The sequence below is a fragment of the Temnothorax americanus genome, unplaced genomic scaffold (genome assembly GCF_048541705.1).
Source record: "Temnothorax americanus isolate GAGA-0224 unplaced genomic scaffold, ASM4854170v1 Scaffold13, whole genome shotgun sequence".
Lineage (NCBI taxonomy): Eukaryota > Metazoa > Arthropoda > Insecta > Hymenoptera > Formicidae > Temnothorax > Temnothorax americanus.
The window spans coordinates 1,743,162-1,761,665 of NW_027509264.1; the positions used below are offsets into that span (position 1 = coordinate 1,743,162).

An 18,504-nucleotide genomic window follows, 5' to 3' on the forward strand; every position below is an offset into this window, starting at 1 on the left:
CGTGAGCCTCATTTTTTTCGACACTGAGGTGTAAAAATCACCTCAGGTGACCGTTCCCGGGTTAATGAACAATTTATTAAGATATCGCTACCAGACCTCCGTTCAACTCCGCTATATATTATCAATTTTTCGACAATTCGTTTAGTTTTCGAGGCAAGAATACACACGACTCGTAACTCGAAACACGTTACCCTGAAGACCATCGTATGTGATAAATGCGTTCACTCACCCGTCGGCGCACCGCTGTTGCGGCCCGGTATCGAAGCCCTGCCTCCTCGCTGCTCGCTGCTTCTCGCCGTCGGCGCCGACGCTCCGAACATGCACTCGCGCCGGATATCGATCGGAAAAACGCGGCTAATTACGATCCCGCGCGTTAATTAATACGATACAATGATCGCCCGTGCCCGTCGTGTAACACGGCACTCCCGGCCCATATTGCACACGAGATCCGCACGGCGCTTGAAACGCGCGTAATGAGGACCGTCCGTTAGTCGAACGCATAGCGACGGACGAAGAACTTGGAGGGTACGCGAAGACAACTTCATACCGACGCCTCGCGCGGCCGGAGCGGTCCACTTCAGGAGGCGAGCGAGCGCGCACCCGAGCATTGTCGTTCGTCAATCACTTAATTAATTCGTCGCACAACCGATTATTCGACACTCTCGAAACACTGTCGCGCGTGCATTACGCCGAACAACACGGAGCGTTAACGAGTCCCGGTATAAAGTAGATCGTTTCCCGTCGCCGCGGAGCCGACGCCACGCACACCGGTTGCCGGAGAATTTCGACTCATCGCGACCGTTCCCGTCGACTTAATACCGCACGGCGATCGCCCATTGGCCGGACACGTATAGCGGCGGATGAAAAACTTGGCGAAGGTACGCGAAGACAACTTCACGCCGACGAAGACGCCTCGCGCGGCCGGAGCGGTCCACTTCAGGAAGCGAGCGAGCGCGCACCCGAGCATTGTCGTTCGTCAAACGCTTGATTAAGTCGTCGCACAACCGATTATTCGACACTCTCGAAACACTGTCGCGCGCGCATTACGCCGAATAACACGGAGTATTAACGAGTCCCGGTATAAGTAGATCGTTTCCCGTCGCCGCGGAGCCGACGCCACGCACACCGGTTGCCGGAGAATTTCGACTCGTCGCGACCGCGACCGTTCCCGTCGACTTAATACCGCACGGCGATCGCTCATTGGCCGGACACGTAGCGGCGGATGAAAAACTTGGCGAAGGTACGCGAAGACAACTTCACGCCGACGCCGACGCCTCGCGCGGCCGGAGCGGTCCACTTCAGGAAGCGAACGAGCGCGCACCCGAGCATTGTCGTTCGTCAAACGCTCGATTAAGTCGTCGCACAACCGATTATTCGACACTCTCGAAACACTGTCGCGCGCGAATTACGTCGAATAAGTACCGAAGTATCGATACGGAGTATTGACGGGTGCCGGTAAGTAGATCGTTTTCCATCGGCGCGTAGTCGACGGCACGCACCGGTTATCGGAGAATTTCGACTCGTCGCGATCGTTCTCGTCGATTTAGCACTTGAACAACGTTCCACGTCGACCGTGGGAAACATACCGAAGACGCGGAGCGAGTCTCGTCGCGGCGACGAACGGTCAACGGTCGCGAGTCGCGAATCGCGAGACACCTGAAACTATCGGCGGACCGAAATGCGCGACGGGACGGGAGGGGACGTGCGCGCGCACACTAGCCTAAGCCTAATACGTCATACGTCATACGACGTCATTACGCATTACGCCTCGCGCGCCGCGCGGAACTAGACGCACACAGGACCGAGCGTCGTTGAGTGGCCGCCGATCGCTCGAATAGTCGAAAATATATTCGTCCGATGCTCTCGAAGCTTCGCACGCGAGACGTGGCGGATAAGCGGGTGGTAACAGATTCCGAGGACCGTTCCCAGCGTGGTAAAGCAACGCTCGCTTGCTTCTCCCGCACAAGGTTTGGCACTCGATCCTTCAATCGCGTTCAATATGGCGGCGCGTATAACACTCACTTTTACACAAATTACGAAGAATTTCGGTTCGTCGCTGCAAGATGATCGTCCGTCGTCCGGTTCGACACACCCCATACTTGTTCGCTCACAGTAATTGTTTTAAATAGGGGAAAGATACCGAAAACGCGGCGGAGAGATTAGAGAAGGCGGGCGCGAGATTCCGGAGTACTGGTCGTATACGACTGCCTACCGGAGTCAAAAACATGGCCTTGCGTGACTCTCACGCGCGCGCTTAATATTTTCAAATTGTATCTCGCGAGGCCACACTGACCTAATATTGCCGAGCAGCCAGTAATTATTTAGTTACACGCGCGAAAAATATGGTTATTCCATTTTCCCGAAGGTCTATCGCGAGATATAACGAATAATAATGAAGTAATAAATATGTGATAGAGATAAGCGATAAGCATCTATTAAAATTAAACCAAGTTACATTTCTCGCTGGAAACGTGGAACGAATCTCTTCGTAAGATCTTAGAAAACTATCGTGCGACGATCGCGTCAGTCAAAACGAAACAAGTACGTCTTTGCGTGGACGTGTCTTTAACAATTCCGAATTGTATCTCGCGAGGCGAGGCATACTGACCGAATATTGCCGAGCAGCCAGCAATTACTTAGCTATACGTACGAAAAATATTCCGTATAAAATCCCCGAAGCTCTGTCGCGAAATATAACGAATAATGATAATAATAGATCAATAATCAGATTATTGGAACAAAGCGACGAAGGCCGATTACGAGCGTCGAACGATTTCAGTTAATCGTCATTATTAAGTTGGAGTCGTTAGCGGAGTACTCCGCGGTGATCGCACGATTCGGTCCTGCATTCTTTCTCTCGCGACAGTCCTTCCCTAACTGAATACCGATTATACCGAATCGAAAAAACGTATCTCGAATAACACGAAGCTTACCCTTAACCCTTACCTCGTCGCGGCGGCGGCGAGTGGTGGGGGTAACTTCGAGATACCCGAGGCGCACTGAGGCGTAATATAATCGCGCGGTCCGGGCCGCGGATCAAAACAAACGCGACGTCGCGCGACTCGCTACCGCCGCGGGCGTCGGCCGCGGCGTCAAATTCTTGGAAATCAACGACGTTTTGTAAGTTGTTTGTCTCGCGCCGCGCCGGAGACACGTTGCAGATTATAACGAAGCGAAGTTTCGAGTTTCGAGAGAAAGACTACTGAAATAAATATCGACGGCAGATATCTGCGAATACACGCGAACGAGAGACGAGGCTATATAATAATCGTTTTAAACGATAAGCGTTCATAAACTTTTGATATCGTTTGGTAATTAAACGATATCTTTCGTGCTCGTTTCGAACAACATAACGCATTTGTTCGATATAATCGCGATGGTGATTACGACGTTTCATATGACCGATTATCGTGCTCAGTCGCGCGTGATTTGAAATCGTGAGCAATGATAGCGTTCAAGGGAAAAATCCGGCGCGTGAAAGTGCATCGTGAGAAACGAATCGAATTATTTAATTAACGTTAATTATCATCCGCGGGATCGCGGTCAGTAGTTCCCCACGATACTTATAGACCAGCTCGTTTCGAATCAACGCGACGGCGCAACGGTTGTTCAGGCATTCTATTTATTAAGACGCCGTTATTCCGCATTATTTATTCGTCCGCATCGCATCGCGCGTGCGAACGCGGATTGAGGGTACACAATGGTATTCGTATTAATGAAGGTACTCGAGAATAATTTAACGCCGCTCGAATTTGCAGTCGTTACGTCTCGAAACGGCCGGCGATCGCTGTTTTTTCGCGTCATCTACTTGTCGTGTTTAATTACGCTCGAATAATCACGATGATCGGGAATAGCAACGTGATCGTCGTTAAATGGACGCCTAGCGAATCTCTCGAATTATTCTGAGCAAACATTAAAGGTATCTTTCAAATTGTCGAACGATCGGGATATTAATCTAGCCACCCACAAATTCATAAATGTCTCTCGTCTAATGAGAAAAAATATAATTCGACATTTTATTTCCGACTGTTCTTATATCAATTATTTCAGTAGGTAATACATATGTATGGATAGAGTATAGATTCATTTATATAATATTTAATTATTAAACACTTGTGTGCGTAGACATGTAATGCGTCGCATAAAAAATAAAACACGTGCTTTATATTGACCAACGTGATCGTCGCATACTTGGTTTCCAGAAATCTCGCGACGACTTGACATCACGACGAGATTTCCTTCGCGTTTTTCAAGAGAGCGAGCTTCGTACGTGGTTCGGGAGTGCCGAGAAAAATCGGATGATCATCATGTTACGATATATCGTTGCCGGCAGAGCATGCATTATTTATTATTTCTGTCAAATAAGAGAGTGATATTGCAGCATCGCGAAGAAATAGTGCGCGTCAAGTTGCCGTGGCGTCTTCATAGTTGTCCATCGGACGGAACGCGTCGCGTGCTGGACTAATAAATAGCAAACGATCGTTTTTTCGCGTGTTGTTCGCTCGTTCTAAACGCATCTCATCGTGCGTAATAAATATCGGCAGCGCGAGTGTGACGTTCATCGATTAAGAGTGCAAATGATACCGCAACGTTACGAAGAAACGGTATTTATCGTATAAAGCGAGGTATAAAGTTGCCGCGGCGTCTTCGTAATTATTCGGCCGGAACACGCAATTGTCGAGGACCGTCAAAGTGATGAACGATGAAAAAGCATTGATTAACGCGCGGGGTCAGTGACATTTTCTCGATCGAGACTTTGCGAGTGAATGACGGAGCGTTCCATCAATGCGAGTCTTGGAGCAACCTGGAGCAACCGGGCTATCACGGAGAAAGCAACGACGACGACGCATCGACTGGTGAGTAAATTCTATCCTTGTATTCGTAACTGGTATTTTATATACATTCCGTTCCGCGTTTAAATGCGTGCGCTGCGTGCACGCGAATTATAAAAAATGACAGAAGGTGAAATTTATTTTTATTTATTAGCGATGGTTGCTCTGTGAGTGCAGGAGAAACGTGTTATTCTTTTGCAATTCTTTTCTTTCTCCAATCCATCACATCGAATGCCTTTCGGCGTTTAATCCTTCGAGTCTGCATTCGTATAACATTATGATTTTGAGTTTGGCGACTTTTTCATTCTCGGCAATCTTTCACTTTACATTGCGAGTCGGGACGGCAGCGCGCCGGTAATAAAATGAGAGAAATCGGTGAAGAATGAGGGACGGGCGTGGGTGGAGGAGCGAGACAGAACGTGCGGCGCGCGGCTGCTGCGAGGGGGAAAAAAAAGGAGAAAGAAACATTGCGATGCCGAATGCATGACGACGGACGGATATAGGCGAGAGGGAGGAAGCGGCGCGGCGGCTCGCGGATTTCGTCGGGGTTCTCGACAAGTTTTCTGCAATCGGTTCGTTTGATGCGGATTCGCCGTCCGCGCCTCCACCCACCTGCGTCCAAATCGAAGGCTTTCGCGAAAGTTGTGACATTCCGCCGCGAAGACGCGGAAAAGACAGAGAAAATGTAAGAAACGAGGAGCAGGTAGATAGGAGAGCCGGAAAGGAGAGAGAGATTCCGAAGAGACGGAAAAGGTGAGAGCAAGAACGGTAGATTGATAAAGGGGAAGGGGAAGGAAGGTAGGGATGGCACGCGAATGTCTCCCTGCGTGAGTCGCGGAGGAACGGAGAGATTGCTGCGTGAAAACTTGCGGCGAACTCGCGCGATGTTTACCGCGACTCGCTCCGAATCAAGTCGGTTCTTCTCTCAACGTTGACGAACCGACCTGTTTGTTAACCAGTCGAGGAATTAGTTTCGGACTTGCGTGGGGGGGGGGGGCGGGGGACGTTTAATTAAAAATCTGGAGATTGTCGCTTCTGTCTGTCGACGACTGTCACGAGTAAATGTTTTTCCGTAAGGATACTGTAAATTTAAGATTGAAACGTTGTTATTCCTCTTTTGGTATCGGCAGACTCAAGTTACACGTCTTACGAGAGACATGTACAAAAAATCGAGGAATATAATTACCGCGAGACAAATTTTGATATTAGATTCTGTTTACGTTCTCGTTGTTTAAATACTGCATTTCTTTCGTATTAACAACACCATGTAGAATGGCATCATTTGTAGCCTTTTTGATTTATAAAGAACTGCATATTCGTCGCGGTGTAGTCAAACTTGACTCTTCGTTTCAAGAGCGACCGCCAATATTTGCTTGTCTCCGAGACGAAAGCCGTGAAGAGCGGCTCTAGCGACCGGAAGATAGTTGGCATGTGTGCGCGACGAGCGGAAGAGAGTGGAAAGAGCTCGGGTTACTTCGTCGGAATACCAAATACCCATTTTGCCTCGCCTGACTACCCTCGAATCGGACCACTACTTGCGCGGGACTTCCTAAACTTCTCAGAAAAGTGGAATTTTCTCGAAAAACCATTATTCTTGATTTTAGCCCCCCCTATACGTAACTGATCGCGCGAGAGCCAACAGTTTCTCTCATTTTGTAGCATTCATCGGATATTTGTTGTAAAATGACTAAGGGGAACGTTACGTCTCTTCTTTTTGTTTTTACGATCTTTATCATTGGATATGGCACGGTTAACTACTAGAGAATAATAAAACGCGTTTACGAAGTCGGTAATAAATAGTCACTGGCATGACTGTCAAAGTAGAAATCAGTGGCTGGTGAACGCTAGATCGATGTACGTATTCAGCACACAGGCGTGCATGGTGACGTATAGGTGACCGCTGCAGTATATCCTAGAGGTGGATGAAGGAAGGTGAGGATGCATCTTGCGTGAGTTAGGGTTGACCGAGCTGAATAATGCATTGAGTTGCCTCCGCCATAGCCTCTATATTCCCGACATCGTTGCACGCGTTACACGGTGTACAGCCGCTATATATGCAGTCTTGTCTTTGCTGTTTAGTAATTTGGTATATGCGCTTGTTGTCACGTAGACCCACGTTTGCCGTCAAATTTACGGGATAGGTGTATCTTTATCATTACGTAACAACGTGCTTTCGTATAATTTTTATACACTTATTACTATAAATCTGCTTAGGTCTGTAAAGCGTATTTTTATTTTTTATTAGTATCGTCGGCGCATTACAAAATAATTATACTATATACAAACTCACCGTATAAATATCCATGAGAATTATCATAAACGTAACTCACCTGCAACAAAAAAAGATAATTTTTATTAACATGTGTCAAAGCAAAAATTATAAATTTAATTGCAATATAAAATTATATTTATGTACGTACACACACGTAGTCGATAACAATAAGCATATGTGTACCTACATAAAAAAGATACAATATTTTTTTTTTCAAGATATTAATAATTCGTCAATTTATTGCTGCCTTGAAAATATAAGAAAACTTTATTACAGCAGCAGATTGTTTTGCATTTCCACAAAGAGCAAAACTTAAGCGTTTTACGAACAATAAGGACTTGTTCAACAGGTCCGGAAAGAAACAGTTTGCACGTAAACATTTTGCGCGTAAAACTTCTCATTTAGAATATCTTGTGTTTCTGTTCATGGAAACTATATCATATTACGCGACACCAGACACTTTCGTTTTCATCTTTGATAGGCAATGTTTGAAAGACAATTTTGTCATTCGCAGCAATGTATCGCACGTTCCGCTTTTACGTTCCAAAAACGCGATCTCGAAAAAAATAAACCAACGAGGAGTATTGTAAAGTTATATACGAGGAAAGCTAAGAAAAATTGATATATCTTAAGCTTTTCGTAGGGAAGCAGGCGTAAAATTATTTCATCAGGCGTTATCGTGTGTTACTATCATAAAGCAGTTTTTACTGCCATATACCGTGAAAAAAACTGTATTTTCATCAGTAAACACGACGGTCGTTTGAAAAAAGTGGGTGATAATCATATTTTTTTTTATATCTCCGCATCAAGGAAACGGCGAACTTCTAAACAATACAGCCGCTATTTCGCTCGCAGTATCTTATCTGATCGCGTAGCGGGAGAACAAATAAACTGCGAAACGAAATTCATATATTATTTTCTAGAGAAAACTCTTTCATAAAATTTGTGAACTATATTTTAAAAATTTGTAGGAAATTTAAGAGAGCTAAATCTATGTATAGAGAAGTTTGTAATCTTAAAATATGATATACATTTAAAATAAATTTTACAAGTTGTTAGTTTACTCCGTGTCGTCTCGAATTTTCTTAATAAATTAAAAATTTACGTAGAAATCATTTTTTTAATCTTATCAGCAATGCTACTATATAATAAAAATTCAGAACAAAAAACGGATGTGCTAGTACCGGTTTATTGTTAGCCAGCAAATTTTGTTGGATGGCGAAGTTTACATTGTCTGCGGATATCAAACTGGTTCACGGTGCGGATATATATATGCGCTATTCGTCTAACTATTCTCATTACTTCGCGCTTAAGATTTCCGTCAGAAATACGTCCGGTCGAGATTACAACCATTGCAGTTCAATTACATTCAGTAAGAGCTTATCTCGACGAGTGGATTTCGTCTCGCGTAAGCAGCTTGCAGAAAGTTCCGCAGATATGGCGACGATGCATTCCGGTGCGCGAAAATTTCGCGAATTCTAAGATTTCTTCCATCCGAGCGTAATCTTTCAACATCGCATTAAACGAATTATATCTAACTCTTGTTCCTTTTTTGTAAAAGCAGAAATTTGATACGCATTCGACAGCCAGACGGTGGGAGGTAAAATTTCATTATTATGATTGGTTCATCCGAGATCTTTCCTTTCAGAAGAAATATAATTCTGCGATACTATAGTAGAGAAGCGACGGGACGGGAGACTTGACGGGAGGGGATGCCGCGGATTAAAGGCGAGAATGTATTCAGTTTAAGCTTCTCAGAGTCGACTATTGGCTAACAAAAGAGATAATAAGCTGCTTGGCGTAACAAGCAGATACGTCAATAAATACCTATCGCAAAAGTATTTATCATAATAGTTATATAAATTATATCCAATAATGTTTGACTATCTATAGAAATATATAACACATTTAATATTTATTTTAAACTAATTTATCGCAGGATTCGAAATATGAGATGAATATTAACGTAATGTCAATTATGATTTTACAATATTATTGCTTAAATAATATTTTAGCAAGTTGTGATTTCGTGATATGTGTTAGCGTTAAAAACAGATTTTATTAGTGTTGAAAATTTGACAGTCGCAAAATAGAATGTCGAGGGGGGGGGGAATATCTGGTAGGATAGGAAATGCAGAACGGGGTGGAAAATTCAGCTTTTGTGGAGACGATGTCAATGTCCTTGCGTCCCTATGCGAGACCATCCCCTCTTTGTGAGGTTTGCGAGTCAAACCAGGCGAGTAATTATTATTAGCATGGGTGCTAACGAAGCCCTCGTGTTTTGGCGACCGCCAGACCAACCACCCTCGCTTCATCCATGAGCAAACCGCGCAGGTAGGGGGAGGAGGGAAAGAGCGGTATATAGCGACGGGAAAATAAATTTCACCGACTGTAAATAATCGTCGTAAATTGGGCTACCGCGAACAATAGACACCCAGGGTAGAAAGCTCCTTTTCCGGGCTGGCTTTACCGAAAGGAGCTATCGCCTCGCTACGACGGGTGTAAAGTCAGTGGAGAGGGGGGGGGAGAAAGAGGCTTGGGGTTATCAAGGAAATCCCATTATTAATTGTCGTAAGCAGCGATAATTGCCGCGACGGTATCTCGTTTATGTTTTACGAGGTTACGCAACGCCCGCGGCCGGCAGGCGTATTTCGTGTTAATTATCGGTAACGACTGCAATTACTCACGGAAAACTCCTCGTAAGGATCCCTCTTGCCGGTCGTTTCCGCGTGTCGTTTTACCCGACTCGCTCCGATTTCCCGCCAAACGCGATATAAACTTCCTTATTTTGTACCAATTTGATGATACCGTTCTGTGCAAACCGCCGACGAAACTTTTATACGATCTAAAAAGCATCCTTTTATGACGAGACAAATTCTCGCTCCAAGCTCCAACTGTTAGACGGAACCCCACATATTGCATGGCACTGAATGAAATGCTTAGATAAACATGATATTTCTATTATTACTTTATATAATTTTTGTCGGCGCTTTTTGTGCACGTAGAATAATTAATTTATTTATTATTAGTAATAAATTATTATTAATAAATTGTTAATTTTATTAATTTTATTATTAATTTTTTGGATAATGTATAGATCGTGTGTTGTATGAAAACATATAATCTTCGCGATAACAATGTGTAGTATGAAAACAATTAAGTGCACCGCTAACTGCGTAAATCAATATAATCATTTCACATTATATTCGTATAGCTTTAGCTCGATACTTTTTTATACATGATGCTCGTTATCTTGAATGCAACATATACAGGGTATTGTAACATGCACAACTGTATGCAGAATGATACGATCCTACATCTCCAAACATTTAGCAATTTCGCGAAACAATAATCGCGCACGATCCAAATTTATTCTGCATGCGTACAATTAAATCTATACGTTTGGGCATTTTGGTACGAACGTTTTTCGGTTCCTATACATTGAAATCATCATTGTGTGCTTGCCATTTGGTCGGCTGCGTCTACTTTAATTGCGCGAACGATACACAGGAATGCATACATTCGTCCATATACGTGATTTCACGCGGCTATATGAATCCTCCGCTTTGGCACAGCGCATGTGTACATAAACTCCGAGCAGGTCGGGCTCAGTCGTGTATATTTTAGCGTCTGTGAATAATCAGCAATCAGCAGTAGCTGCGGCAATGGCGGCGGTAACAAATTGCACGTGTACACACACAAACTAGACATGCAAATTCGAGAAGCGCGAGTCTCGACCTTACCCGAATCCTAGCCTACCCGGCCATTCCTTTTGATCTAACGAGTCGTGAAATCGCTACGGGGAATCGAGCTATCGCTTTTCGGACGGATTGGATTATCTATCGCGAATTTGAAATATCTACTGCTATTTCTTGGAGTGGAGATTTGTATAAAAAATTTTAATTTACCTATAAAAGTGTGTCATTGATAATTACGATATTTCGCGTATATATTGTGGCCTTTCTTATTAATAATTCAGCTATTTTTTCTTCCACGCGGTATATTGTAAAAACCATATAATTTTACGAAACAGTAAAACCAATATCTATATTATTACTTAATTTAAATAATATTTCATACAATTTGAATATTATTCATATTGCGATATATTTTCTAATAATTTATTGTATAATCAGTTGCATAACTGACAATTGTCGTTCACTTTTGACATGCATGCGATATGTTTAATTTTGCATTAAATATTCGCTCTTGTTTAGCCAGTTTGTCGTTAAATGTACCGATGTTCATGTTTCTATTATCATCTGCGACGTGTATTACATTTCTCTGATAAAACCGTAAATCGATATCAACGTCGTAAGCAAATGTACAGCGTGATGCTAATTCGCAAATTCGCTTCGATAAATCGTCACGGCGTATTTTCTGTGGTAGAGAATCTAGCAGAGATACACACAGAGAGCGATACGGAGAGCTAGAGCCGATGACACGGTTGGGGGATATAACGAGAAACGTAAACGTTTGCCTCAGCAAGCCATTCTCGAACGACAGCTCAAATGACGGTATCTAAATTGGCGTCGAAATACTTTGCCAAGTCTCGCATAAAGTTTATCAACTTCATCGAGACGCAAAGGTTCTCTCGATATTAATCATATAATTTTATACTCGTTGATTGATTATTAATTATATGAACTAAAAATGCATATCACATAGTTTTATATAGGGTACAAAATTATCATTAAATGGAAATCATATTAAATGGAATACCTATCATAATTGCTGGAAAATCAAAGATTATTAGATATACTACTCTAATTTCCATTCTTACAAATAAGACTCCTTGATCGTAAGCACTGCATGTCCCATAGAAAGAAATTAAGACACGTCACCGTAAACAAATATCGAACACAAGAAGATCGAATTACGAGATATTTTTTTGATTGTTATTATCAGATTGACCGCGTAAATGTACCTATCAGTGCTGTGTAACAACCTCTTGGCAGATCGACTAAGGATCGTTTCTCATGGTTAAAGGTTCACGGCCCAGGTAGATAATTGACAGGCCCGTGCTCTGGGCCCATCGTTGAGAATAATTGGTGATCTTATCGGGAGATGTCTTGTATACGAATCGTGAACAGAGACGAAACGCAGTCTTCCTTCTTGAAGAATGGGCCGCGTAGGTGCCGATCAATCTGATACTGATCTGATTGCGAGGGTGCGGTCAGTCGAGCAGCTTTGGGAACAGGTTAACGCACGCTGACCTGTTTTAAATTCATGCTTTTCACAGATAAGATGATCCGCTTTCTGCATCATTTGCATTCGCGATCATACAGGTGTGTCGATGATTCACACTAGTTTCAGGTTGTGAGACAAAATCTTCTCAATTGGCTATGTCGTCATAGTTTACGTAGAAATTGATTGAATCTTGCGTTTCAAAAATTTCAGTTTAATTATTAAATCTAAATTGACATCAAGCTTTTTATAGTTGCATTATTGTATAGATTGTAGTTTATTCGTTGAGTTTGTTCATGTATGCACTCCGTTCTAGCACGAAATATGAAATATAGTAGGAACGTATTTTATGCACGTTTCCGAGACATAAAATAGGGATTTATAGTTAGTAATTTTCGTATCGAGAGTGGCGTGTGCATAATTGAATAAAAGTAGGATACAGAATGCTGATTCGAAGAAAACGCGATAGCGCGTAGTTTCACGAACCGGTCGGAATTTGGGTTATTGTACGCGCATAATTTCTTGGACAATGGTCTTCTGCAAGAGAGACAGCCAGATATAACTTGTCGTGCGGAGTACGCTTGATATTGGTATCGATATCCGTTCTTATTACTCATGATGAAAATCGCATTCGATTTTTCGCGGGATTCCCGTCGCCGTTGTAAAAGACTTCGAGGAAGGATTATTCCGGCAATCGAATGTATCTTCGAAAGATGCCTTTTCGGAATTGCTTCTAGATACACTTCGAACGATCTTTTCAGTCTCCGCTGCCATCCACCGTTAGGTAGTCAAGTGCAACCGCAATTCGCACGCAGCGCATTCCTACGGGCGGTTTTATGGTCTCCGCGGAAGTAGAGACGTGGATTCCGGGCGTAATATGAACTTTTGATGTACTCGCTGCTCCTCGGCACGGCAACTTCAATTGCACAACATACAACGGAACTTACGTCGTCCGGCCGAGTATCGGTGCCTGAAAGGCGGCAGTTTATTGGCGGATAGATCGCATTACTTCGACAGTTAATCTAAATGCCGGATAAAATAAGGGTGGAGAATCTCGAAGATGAAACGGAAGAAGGATCGCGTTTAAGGTTCGCTGACTGTTTTATATTTTGCTGTGAATTATGGGACATAAATATTGTGGTGACTGTCGCACAGCACGCGCGATATCGAAAATTGTTATCGAAACGCGAAGTATTTCCACGCGAAAGAGTTATGATTCGAAATTGTAGTGTATACTTAAATTCACTATTCAGCACAGATATTCAACAGCATATTATTCAGGCAATTATATAACGGTAATCTATGTTAATGCAATAATTATGACTGTGCCTGTTCGTATAGAAATTTATTTTTCATGATTTTTAATATTCACTTTGCAGAATTCTTTAAGCAATTGAATAATCTGGAATAATCTGGACATGATATATAACAAAATTTATTATTTTATACTACCTCACTTATGTTTAAAATAGAGAATCGTTTCATCTTACTGTGCCCCTCAATTAATTCGTGCTCCAACAGCTGCGACGGTTTTCTCGTTTCGTGTCGCGCAAATGCAATTGCATGTCTGTGACCGAGCGCGTGCGCTCGATTGTGTATGCTCCATTATTTCATTGCGGTTGCACGTTCGCGTTAAAACACATGTGTACCAAGTTTTACGATGCAAATCATGCGAGGCATGGCATGAACTCTGTCGTACCGTTGTGCCAGTGATCGCGGTTTGTGCGAATAACAAATTTCAAAATTGCGTTTTCAATCCTTTCCAAGCTCATTGTCAGTTTAATTGAGAAGTATTGTCATGATTTAAGCGGATAAAGCTGTACATTTTAGATGTGCTTTATCCGCTCGTCAGATTTCCGCAGCGAGCACACGATATAAATTGCGATGCCACCTTGACACGGTGATGTCCATCTCCTCAGAAACTACTTTGCCCCTTGAAAGGGGTCCATCGGTCGTGTTCGCCGATCCCGTCAAGTCCATCGCGGCACGATTATCCGAGCGAGAAAGATTATTTCGCTTATTCTCAAATCGCGGCGCCCCGCTTCTTCTTCCTCGCTAGCTTTCTTCGGGATTGCTGGCAGGGCTGAAAAGTGGCGACGGAAAGGTCGCTCTTTCGCGAGCGCCTATCGGACCCTCGCGGCTTCAGGCGCAGCTGTAGACGTTCTCAGGATGCGGAAGACGCGGAAGAGCAGAGCGAACGGGCAGGAGGGGACAATGAAATTGAAATGGCGAAAGCGGATCACAGAATAGGTTGGCTTAACAGGGGGTGGCGGCGGAGAGCGAAGCAGGTCGCGCAGGACGAGAACGAGGGGGCTAATCCGCGCGGCTACAGCACTGTCTGCGAACGCGTTCGTGCACGCGCGCGCGTCTCTTGCTCCACGAAATTAATTTTAAATCGTAATATCTTCGTCGAGTAATCAATATCAGTTCGTGGAAATTTGCCCGTTACACGAACTCGGGTAATTACCCCTATCCATCGGGGGGGGGGGGGAATTTCGCGGCAGTATTAATAGCATCTGTTATTATTAATTGATTTTTTTGTACGATAAGCGCGAACCGCGCTATATCAGAATTTCTATATTGATGATATAGCTTATAGTTTCGCTGACTATGTGATTTTTTACCGCAAAAGTGTACGAGCAAGTCTCGGTTTTCATGTATTCCTATTTCGTCCGCACTTCACGGTCTGATTGGATTTGCTAACACGGGATTAATTATTACAAATTTGTAACTCGAATTATTCGTAAATTGAATACGAGGCTTGTGTTTCGTATATTAACTGGTCTAACGCTGCGCGGCTTTTCGTAGTGTAATTGGTAATTCAGATGCAGTGAGCAATCGTTACAGGTATATTTTCATCTGCGGAAACAGGGAAATAGTTTTAACCAGTATGTTACGCAACAGACGGAAAAAAATACGCGGACGATGATGGAAAGAAAAAAGAAAGAAGAGTTTGTCTTGAAACTTTTTTCTCCCTTCGACATCGTTTCCCTTTATCTCGTTCGCCTTTCGTACTTCTATTTCAGCCCGTACAGAGAACAACCGGTTCTCGACATTTTTCTACGAAGAGTTCTCGCGAGGACTTCTTACTTATCGATGTGGAAACACCCGAGAGATGAGAGAGGGCGGAAGAACATAAAGGAAGGAAGGATGGAGAATGGCAGGAGGATAAAGGGAAAGGGGAAGACGGCGAAAGAGAGAAAGAGAGAGATGAGAGCAGGGAAGAAGAATGACGAGTATAGGGAGAAACAGGAGGGCACCAGCTTGCTCGAACGACCAAAACACTTGAGAGTGGGACGAGTAGAGAGTCGGTTGAGGGGGAGACGTCGCGACTCCCCGGCACGAAAACTGGAAAAAAAGCATCTGACTTTGGAGAAAGGCGACGCGGCAGGTTCTCCATGTTCCTCGTTCCCATCCGCGCTTTGCTCTCTATTTTGCTCCCTTCTGTCTCTATTCCTCTCATCTCTTTCGTTCCTTTTCTCCCTCTTTCTCTCTCGCCTCTCATTAGGAGAAACTTTCATCGGAAGTTCTCTCTGCAGGCGCAGTCTGCAACACCGGAGGCAGCAGTGCGAGGCGGAAGCGAGTGCAGTGTAGTATTTATTTCAGCCCCTAATGAGTTTGCAGGGCGCTCTTCGTACACGCACACGCTGATCGCCGCCGCGCCGCGACGCACCGTACTCGGCTCGATGGTGCGCGGAGCGGCGCGGCGAGACGCCCGTCGGACGGTCGGCTGGCTTCGCCAAGTAGAAAACGGAGCTTAAGTTTTCGTTTCCCACGTGGAAGGAATCGGTATATACGCGCCAACTGGCTTTTTGGCATTTTCGTCGTGCGCCGTTTCTCTTTTTTCCGCGAGTCGTTTACGCCGCGCGAGTTAAAAGGGTAAGCGGCTCTCTCCCCCTTTCGGCACACCCCTCCCCCCGCTTTTACCGGGTGTTCCTCTATACACCTTTCGCCGCTGTCGTCGCCGCCACCGCCATTCCCTTCCATTCCTCTCTCGTGAATTTCTCCGCGCTCTTTTTGCGCGGTACTTAAACGCAGAAAGAAACGAGGCCGTTAAAATGTTCCGCCATGCACAATTTATCATGGGCTGCGAATGGTAAACGCACGCCCGGGCTCGTCTCAAAGTCCAGAGAAAAGAGACGCGGCTTAATAATGTTCCACGTTGCAGAGAGCGTTACCGGAGAGAGCGAGCCCAAGCCTGGGCGTGCACCAAGAAAGGACCGCCGCTACTTTTCTCGCGCGCGTTCGTTAGAGACGCGCGGACGAGAACGCCACGATGAACTCCTTTTCTCCATTTTTTTATAGACACTGCCGGCATCCGGCATCTCCTAGAGCCGCGTTGCGCCGCGGGAAAGGGCAGAATGCGGGCGGAAGTTTCGAAAGCGTCTGGATACGTGCCTTTAAACTCGGAACGTTTACGGATAACTCGTAAAACAGATGCGCTGGCATTTCGAAGCGCATAAAGAAAACAATAACAGGTGAAATACGCGAGCTCCGTACGTAAATACATGAATGCGTTACGTTTTTACTGCGAACGATACGTGCAATGTCGATCGGTCTTTTCGGCACCCATGATATCTAGAATTGAAAATATTGGAATGTATGAAAAGAGAAAGAGAGAGGAAGGAAGAGAGAAAACGAAAGTCATAAAGACTTTTTAATTAATTTTGCTATCAGCAAAGCGTATTAAATTAAATGCATGTATTATGCAGCGTGAATAACACGGAGGATGATTCAGTCGTTTCTAATTGTCGCGAAATACGACGGCATGTGTCAAACACCGACTGTTGCTTCTCACTTATTCACGTTCAATCGACTTTGAAGGTCCGAAGGTCGCGTCGACGTTTAATCAGCTTACGCTTAAATCCCTTTAAGGACTTAAGTCCTGCTTTCGTCGCACGGAGTTATCACGCAAGCTCAACTACTTGACCAAGGCTAGTAAACGTACTAAAGCGGCAGTAAAGTTCTCGCGGATTAATTGATGCCCTGTGTAGATGGTCGCGTCGCTTTTCGTACGAAGTTGAAGCACTCCAACACTTCACCGGTGCCACGGACGAATGGCTAATAAACTCTTCAATTGATGATGTTTAGGTAACTATGCGCAAATAAAAGCGTAGGTATAACTATACTAAATTAGATATCAGCTTAGTAACATAATAATATATGATCCTAAAATAATCGAGTACTGAATAACGGAGAAAATGTTTGATTATTAAGTAAGTAAAATATATCCGGATATATGTGCGGGCTCTTATATTTGAAAAATTGTTATAATATATTTATCCATTAATGGCAAGAAATTAACGGAGATAACAAGAATGTTGTTAAAAACAGCTCTATTTTTAAATTATTTATGGTCAAAATGTAATTTAGTTGTGCACATACTCGGTTACTTTCGATCGCGCTGAGCGCATACGTGGGTATTTGTTTTAATTAATAAATAATTGAAACAAAACAAGATATACCGCGATTAACGCACATGAAACTACGACTGTTTCCCACTGTTATCGATGCGTTCAACAAATCGTATGTACTTTCAATACTTTCGAAAATAACTATATCCGGATGCGTCCATCAAACGTGCAAATAATTTAGAAATGGAGACGTTCTCGAAAGTGAATTGTATTTTACAAATATATATTCAGTCACATCACCAATTATTAAACAATTTACATATTATAGAATAACGAACAAGTTATTGTCGATTTTTTATTTTTATTATAGATATTATTACATCGAGTTTATAAATTTTTTGTATCTCTAAAATTTGTTTTTATCTCTATTTGATCTAAAATCTCTCCTGTAGCGAAGTGACAATAGGGTAAATCTTTTTTAGCGAGTTCTCGCATTTAGCGGCACAAACCTACGTGATTTTCCGCAGCATTCATCGTCGAGCTTGTCGAGCTTTGCGAGGAAAGCTGAGGCGAGTTTGATCCGATCCCTTCGTTGCCGTGTTTACTTTGGAGTGTTCGTTATCGCTCGCTAATTGAGCCCTTGACGCGGCAACATTTACGCGATGTCTGTGCAGCCACGTAGTAGAGCATAGCTCATGCGTTGCAGGTTGCTCTTTCTGCTCTCTCCCCCTAGCTTGCTCCCCTCTTTCCCTCGTTTCTCTTTCTCGTCACTGCCGTCCGTTTCCTGTATTCCCGTTTGGCTGCGTTCACTGCCAATGCCACCAGAAAATCGGCGGTAGCGACACCGACAGCGCTAAAG

At 43.8% G+C, this 18,504-nt stretch overlaps 1 protein-coding gene and 1 long non-coding RNA gene across 10 annotated transcripts in view; one reads left to right on the forward strand and one right to left on the reverse strand.

The window, feature by feature from the left end:
* Ten-m (teneurin transmembrane protein Ten-m) overlaps positions 1-18,504 on the reverse strand; it is a 514,620-nt gene that overhangs the window by 209,808 nt on the left and 286,308 nt on the right. The window lies entirely within an intron of this gene.
* Positions 3,082-18,504, forward strand: part of LOC143894024 (uncharacterized) — a 186,817-nt gene continuing 171,394 nt past the window's right edge. Inside the window, exon 1 of one of the 2 annotated variants that reach the window (XR_013255988.1) lies at positions 3,082-4,856. This is a non-coding gene — a long non-coding RNA (uncharacterized LOC143894024). The remainder of the gene's footprint in view (positions 4,857-18,504) is intronic. The other variant, XR_013255989.1, reaches the window with a different exon arrangement.